Source organism: Otolemur garnettii, unplaced genomic scaffold (assembly GCF_000181295.1).
Source record: "Otolemur garnettii isolate 467f Iridium unplaced genomic scaffold, OtoGar3 scaffold00008, whole genome shotgun sequence".
In the NCBI taxonomy this organism is placed as follows: Eukaryota; Metazoa; Chordata; class Mammalia; order Primates; family Galagidae; genus Otolemur; species Otolemur garnettii.
In genome coordinates this window covers 16,380,709-16,388,395 of record NW_003852403.1, presented here as the reverse complement: position 1 = coordinate 16,388,395, position 7,687 = coordinate 16,380,709, and the positions used below count along the sequence as shown (strand labels likewise).

The 7,687-nt window shown below is 45.1% G+C and overlaps 1 pseudogene; it reads right to left on the bottom strand.

Moving 5' to 3' along the window:
* Positions 1 to 1,034: 1,034 nt before the first annotated feature.
* On the bottom strand, positions 1,035 to 1,128 carry LOC111723187 (annotated as a pseudogene).
* Between the last annotated feature and the right edge of the window lie 6,559 nt (positions 1,129 to 7,687).

The following is a 7,687-nucleotide window of genomic DNA, read 5'->3' as shown; positions in this document are numbered from 1 at the left end:
GCAGATACCAAAAAAAAAAAAAAAGTACACATTTTAAGAAAGGAAAAAACTGTATTCAAATCATAATACTCAAGTCTTGTTTTACTTCTGCAATTACAAGAGGTGCTCAAATGTGACTTATATTCATCTTTTGTTATTGGCACACATTATTACGATTTTAATAGTTTTTTCCTTTCTTAAAATGTGTATACATGGATGGTTGGCACCTTCTGTATATAGTCTACACACACAGTGTAGAGTCCAATATGCCAGTGTACGTGCACAGAGCCTGTGGTGTCCTCAGCCACCGACTGGAGGTCCAGGGACCTCCTTGCTGCCAAACCGAACGGAAACATTTCATTCTCATCATTCTGCACCCAGCAGAATTCTCCTCCCAGTAAAGGGAGCTCTGGGAAAGAAGAGGGTGGCAGCTCCTAGGCTACCTAACACTGCTGAGAATGCGCCTTTTGTCCCTCTGTCCCCAGGCGGAGTTCCCCATGGGACCAAAGGCACAGAATAACTTTTTGCCCCTCTGTCCCCAGGTGGAGTTCCCCTTGGGACGAAAGGCACAGAATAACTTTCTGGCTCAGGATGCTTCTTGATAGCTTGGCATTTGACTCCTCCCTCCGTGACACTCTTTCCTCCTCTCCATCCCCAACAGCGCACTTCCCCGTTCTTCTAACTCACCAGCCTTTCCTCTATTCCCTTTAAGGGCTTTTTCATTGTCACCTGACAATGATCTTTAGGATTACAGCATAGATTTCAGTCTCTGTAGGCACCCCAGGGCAATGGCATCCATGCTTTTTTTTTTTTTTGTAATTATTTCAGGTTAAAAAAAAATTATTACTTTGAGGGTACAAAGAAATAGGTTAGGATGTTTACATTTGTTAAATAAAGTCCCTGTTATGATTGTGTCCCGCCCCCAGGAGGTGTGCCATACACCCTAACATTGTCCCCATTAAGTGAGAGCACACTATCACCCTCCCTCATTTCCCTTCCCCCCACCTTGAATTGATTTGAGTTTTTCAGTTATGTGGGCCTATATTAGATTGTCTAAAAATATGGAACATTTCATGAATTTGCGTGTCATCCTTATGCAAGGACCATGCTAATCTCCAATTTTAGTATATGTGCTGCCGAATCGAGCGCAGCATCCACTCTTAAGGTGTTAGTTACCTCTAGCACTCTGGGTGGCTGAGGCGGTAGATTGCCTAAGCTTACAGGTTTGAGACTGAGCCAGAGCGAGACCCTGTCTCTAAAAGTAACTGGGTGTTGTGATGGGCGCCTGTAGTCCCAGCTACTTGGGAGGCTGAGGCAAGAGGATTGCTTAAGCCTAAGAGTTTAAGGTTGCTGTGAGCTATGATGCTACAGCACTCTACCTAGGACAACGAAGTGAGACTCTTTTCCCAACAACAACAAAAACAAATAGTCCCTGGCTCAGCGCCTGTGGCTCAAGTGGCTAAGGCTCCAGCCACATACACCTAAAGTGGCAGGTTCAAATCCAGCCCAGGCCTGCCAAAACAACAATGATGGCTGCAACCAAAAGATAGCTGGGCGTTGTGGCGGGTGCCTGTGGTCCCAGCTACTTGGGAGGCTGAGGCAAGAGGATTGCTTAAGCCTAAGAGTTTAAGGTTGCTGTGAGCTATGATGCTACAGCACTCTAGACCTGTGATGCTACAGCACTCTGCCCAGGGGGACAGCTTGAGGCTCTGTCTCAAAAAAAAATAGTCCCAAGAAGTTTAAAATGAAAAGTAGCAGTCCCCAGTCCTGTCCTTTTGTAGTCACTCCCCTCAATCATGGAGAAAACCTGGTTATATTGTAATAACATGTTTTTATCACTGTTTTTTAATTTATCAATTAAAAGCATTATCTGTGACTGCTCTGCTGATAGTAAAGGATTTAGCTGACTTATCACACCCCGCTTCCCCTCCTCATTTCTAATGTTATGTCACCAATATAGTTGAACACTTTTTTGTTACACCATATATGTAACACGTGTATATACAATATATGCATATGCATGTGTTGTCCCATTTCTTTTATTATTATTTTTATCTTTTGAGACAGAGTCTCACTTTGTTGCCCTCAGTAGAGTATCGTGGCATCACAGCTCACAGTAACCTCAAACTCTTGGGCTTAATCTGTTCTCTTGGCTCAGTCTCTCAAGTAGGACTACAGGCACCCACCACAACACTCGGCTATTTCTAGAGAAAAGGTCTCACTCTGGCTCAGGCTTGTCTCCAACCTGTGAGCCCAGGCAATCCACCCACCTTGGCCTCCCAGAGTGCTAGGATTATAGGTGTGAGCCACCACGCCCAGTCTGTTGTCCCATTTCTTGATCACCCACTGAGATAAGGATATTAGGACTGGTATCTTCCTGTCTTTCCCTTTCTTTTCCTCATCATCCTCACATATTGTCTGTATTTTCCCTTATGCATTGTCAGGAGTTGATAAATATACATTCTATATATGTAGTCATAATTAAGTTCTTGTATCTCTGTCTAGGGGGAGATTCAGAAAGTTAGTAATCAATAAATAGTACCTGCATTACAATGATTGTCTAAGTATTGCCTACTATTATGATTATTTTCCTTTCCTGAACAGATTTATGTTCCTCCTGGTGTTTCTACTGGCCTTTTCTCCCTAAATATTTGGCCTTAACATCTTCTGATTGTTGGACCCACCTCATGACCATCAACTCTATAGAATTCCTGCTCCTGTTCTGACTGCATGTTCTCTGGGTCTAATGCTCAGCTACCTCCTTGAGACTTCTCATCCCTACTCCTGCGGAGTGTCTCCATTCTTTACTGCATCCCATACTTTACTATATATATATATATATATATTCTGCCCCACCTCGGTAAATTGCCATGGCGTTAGAGCTCACAGCAACCTCTACCTCTTGGGCTTAGACAATTCTCTTCCCTCAGCCTCCTGAGTAGCTGGGACTACAGGCACCCGCCACAATGCCAGGCTATTTTTTTGTTTCAGTTTGGCCAGAGTCAAATTTGAACCCGCCACCCTCAGTATATGGGGCCGGCACCTTATTCACTGAGCCACAGGTGCTGCCCCTATTATATATATTTTTTGAGGCAGAGTTTCACTTTGTTGCCCTTGGTAGAGTGCTGTGGTGTCACAGCTCACAGCAACCTCCAACTCCTGGGCCTAAGCCTTTCTTGCCTCATTCTCTTGCCTCAGCCTTCCAAGTAGCTGTGACTACAGGTGCCAGCCACAACGCCCTGCTATTTTTTGTTGCAGTTTGGCTGGGGCTGGGTTTGAACCTGCCACCCCTGGTATATGGGGCAGTGCCCTACCCACTGAGCCACAGGTGCCACCTCCATACTTTTTTATTATTAAGAAAAATTTTAGGCTCAGCTCCTGTGACTCAAGTGGCTAAGATGCCAGCCACATACACCTAAGGTGGAGGGTTCGAATCCAGCCCGGGCCTGCCAAACAACAATGACGGCTGCAACCAAAAAATAGCCAGGTGTTGTAGCAGGCGCCTGTGGTCCCAGCTACTTGGGAGGCTGAGGCAGGAGACTCGCTTGAGCCCAGGAGTTGGAGGTTGCTGTGAGCTGTGATGCCACGGCACTCTACCCAGGGGGACAGCTTGAGGCTCTGTCTCAAAAAAAAAAAAAAAAAAAGAAAGAGAGAAGAGAATAATTTTAATTAAAAAGGTTACATGTGAACATCATGGTGGCTCATGCCTGTAATCCTATCACTCAGAAAGACTGAGGTGGAAGGATCACTTGCTCAGGAGTTGGAGACCAGCCTGCGCAAGAGTGAGACCCTGTCTCTACTAGAAGTAGAAAAACTAGCCAGGTATTATGGCAAGTGTCTGTAGTCCCACCTACTCAGGAGGGTCACACAGGAAGATCACTTGAGCCCAGCAGTTTGAGGTTGCTGTGAGCTAGGCTGATGCCATAGCACTCTAGCCTGGGCAATAGAATGAGATTATGTATGTATGTATGTATGTATGTATCTATCTATCTATGTATCTATCTATCTATCTATCTATGAAGTTATGCAACAGAATGAGATTATGTATCTATCTATCTATATATATATATAAAAGAAGTTATGTGTGCTTATTATAATGAGTCAAATCTAGAGATATATAAAAATCTTTCATTCTTCTTCAATTTTGCATCCTGAGACAACTAGTGTTAATTGTGGGTGGTGTCTTCCCCACCTTCATCTGTGCTCCAATACGTGTGTTCAGACACATGAACATGTACATAGGTTCCTTCCATTTTGTTCTATAAAACAGAATCATACCACGCATCTTAATCTGCAACTTGCTTCTTCCGCCCCTACTTACTAACTTATCATAAACCTGTCTCCAGCTTAATACAGAGCGATATAACTTTTTTTTGAGACAGAGTCTCACTTTTGTAACCCTGTGTAGAGTGCTATGGCATCATAGCTCACAGCAACCTCAAACTCTTGGGCTCAACAATTCTCTTGCCTCACCTCCAAAGTAACTGGGACTACAGGTACCACCACAATGCCTGGCTATTTTTAGAGACAGTCTTGCTCTTGCTCAGGTTGGTCTCCAACCTGTGAGCTTAGGCGATCCACCTGCCTCAGCCTCCTAGAGTGCTAGGATTACAGGCATGAGACACCTTGGCGGGCTGAATCTTTTTTTTTTCCTTTGCGACAGTCTCACTCTGTTGTCCAGGCTAGAGTGCCATGGCATCAGAAACCCCAAACTCTTGGGCTCAAGGGATCCTCCTGCCTTGGCCTCCCAAGCTGCTGGGATTACAGCCTCCCCACCCACCCTCCACCCTCCTGGCTGACAGTGCTTGTATTTGCCTGAAAGGTAACCTAGAACTTGCTCAAGCAAAGCATTAAGTATGGAAAGTCCAGAGGTTTCCATGGCCTTGTCTGGTGAAGGGCAACCTGGCCTAACCCCACATCTTTTTTTTTTTTTTAATTTAGTATTATTATCATTTTTTTTTAAAGACAGAGTCTCACTTTGTTGCCCTTGTTAGAGTGCTGTGGCATCACAGCTCACAGCAACCTCAAACTCCTGGGCTTAGGCGATTCTCTTGCCTCAGCCTCCTGAGTAGTTGGGACTACAGGCGCCCGCCACAACGCCCAGCTGTTTTTTGTTGCTGTTTGGCCAGGGCTGGGTTTGAACCCACCACCTTCGGTATATGGGGCCAGCGCCCTACTCACCGAGCCACAGGCACCATCCCTAACCCCACATCTTACTGATTCCATGTCAGCACCAGCTTTTCCTACTGGTGGAAATCACTGTTCCAGCCATGTGAGGGTGAAGTGTTCCTTAAGCCCTTTGAATCTTCTGCCTCACCTTGAATGGAGACCTGTTATTTTGTATATAAAGTATCTAGGCTATTTTATTTTTCATTGAAATTTGAAAAATCATACACCAGGCTGGGCGTGGTGGCTCACGCCTGTAATCCTAGCAATCTGAGAGCCTGTGCCAAGTGGATTGCTTGAGCTCACAGGTTCGAGACCAGCCTGAGCAAGAGCAAGACTCCCGTCTCTAAAAATAGCTGAGTGTTGTGGTGGGCGCCTCTAGTCCCAGTTACTTGGGAGCCTGAGGCAAGAGAATCGCTTGAGCCTAGGAGTTTTAGATTGCTTTTAGCTATGACACCAAGGCACTCTACTGAGGGTGACAAAGTGAGACTCTGTCTCAAAAAAAAAAATTGTAAACCCCTTAGATGAGCAATGTTGTAATGGAGAAAGCAGGTGCCTCCACAGGAGACACAGGCAGCACGTGTGTCTGTGTGCTGCGGGATGTGTATGGTCAGAATACATGTGCATGGGTTTGGGTCTGGCTCCCTTTATCTGCACAGCACCGACAAGGATTGTGAAGCATCTATGAGCCCATTCATTTCTTTATCAATTGTCAAGGGCCTACTTTGTGCCAGCACCATGATGGGACCTGGGACCCAACAAGAAACAAGGCACAGTCCCTTCCCTCAGGGAGTGTGTCGCCTAAGTAAAAGTGTCATTTCGGAGGCTGAGTTTGAAGAGAAGTTAGAGTTGGGACTCATGGGCTCTTTATCATCTTAGCTATTTATCATTATAGCCAAGGCCCTACAAACCTGGTAATATTCTCTGCATCAAAGACCTTGGTAGGAAGTGAGTTCTCCAACCCCTATCAGTGGTTCTCAACCTTCCTAATGTTGTAAAATATTAGGAAGGAACAATGTATTTTCATTGTTACAAAGGGGTCGCGACCCACAGGTTGAGAACCGCTGCCTCCTCAGGCTGTGAATCTTGCTGTGGCATCTTCCCTTTTGCCTCTAACATGCTATGTAGAAATGACAGAAAACATTAAGGATGGAAAGTCCTATGAGGCTCAACACCTGTAGCTCAGTGATTAGGGCACCAAAATTGGCAGGTTCAAGCCCGGCCTGGGGCCTGCTAAACGGCAATGACAACTACAACAACAACAAAAAAATAGGTGAACATTGTGGCAGGGACCTTTAGTCCCAGCTACTTGGGAGGCTGAGGAAAGAGAATGGCTTAAGCCCGAGAGTTGGAGGTTACTGTGAGCTGTGACCCCACAGCACTCTACTGAGGGCGATGTAGTGAGACTCTGTCTCAAAAAAAATAAAAGAAATGGTGTCTATGAGCCCAAGTTTAGCAACACCCAGACCTGGGCTTGGGTCCCAGCCATCCCATTCCCAGCTATGTAATCTTGGCCTCAGGACCTAATCTCCCTCGGCTTTCCTTATGTGTAATACTAATATGGGTGAAAATGATAGTCTGTGTGTGGGGGGGGTTGTTTGTTTTTTTGTTTTTTTGAGACAGATTCACACTATGTCACCCTCAGTAGAGTGCCATGGCATCATTGCTCACAGCAACCTCAAACTCTTGGGCTTAAGTGATTCTCTTGCCTCAGCCTCTCAAGTAGCTGGGACTACAGGTGCCTGCCATAATGCCCAGCTATTTTCTTGTTGCAGTTGTCGTTGTTGTTTAGCTGGCCCCAGGCTGGGCTTGAACCTCCCAGTCTTGGTGCATGTGGCTTGGCGCATGACCACTGTGCTACAGGTGCTGACCCAATAGTCTGTGTTTTTATTGGTGTGTGAGATGATACATATAACAGTCCCTTGTGTAAGTGCTAAGGATGTTAAATTCTACAATATATTTTCATTATTGTTACTTATCTCCTTACCTATCTATTTTCTTGATTACTCAAGGGCAAAGACTTTTTTCCCTTCTTCTCTTACCCTCCTCCTTCTTCTAAATAGGACTTAAGGCAAATTTCAGCAGGTTGGTAAGAAAAATAGAGGAAAAACAATGATATACAATAAAATGAAGCCACCTGAGAGACTAATACAGAAATGAACACCCTTACTTTAATGGGTCACAGGATTGATTTTGAGCTTCCTAGCAACCAAGGAGAAAATGGAAACTGGATCAATTACATAATTCAACCCTATTTTCCATGACATTAAAGAAGCTATGGCTCAAGAGAAACACACCTGGGCAAGTTCCTTTCCTTCTCACTATGGCTTCTTTTCTTTTCATTTTCTTTCTTTCTTTCTTTTTTGAGACAGAGCCTCAAGCTGTCCCCCTGGGTAGAGTGCCATGGCATCACAGCTCACAGCAACCTCCAACTCCTGGGCTCAAACGAGTCTCCCACCTCAGCCTCCCAAGTAGCTGGGACCACAGGCACCCACCACAATGCCTGGATATTTTTTGGTTGCAGCCATCATTGTTGTTCTGG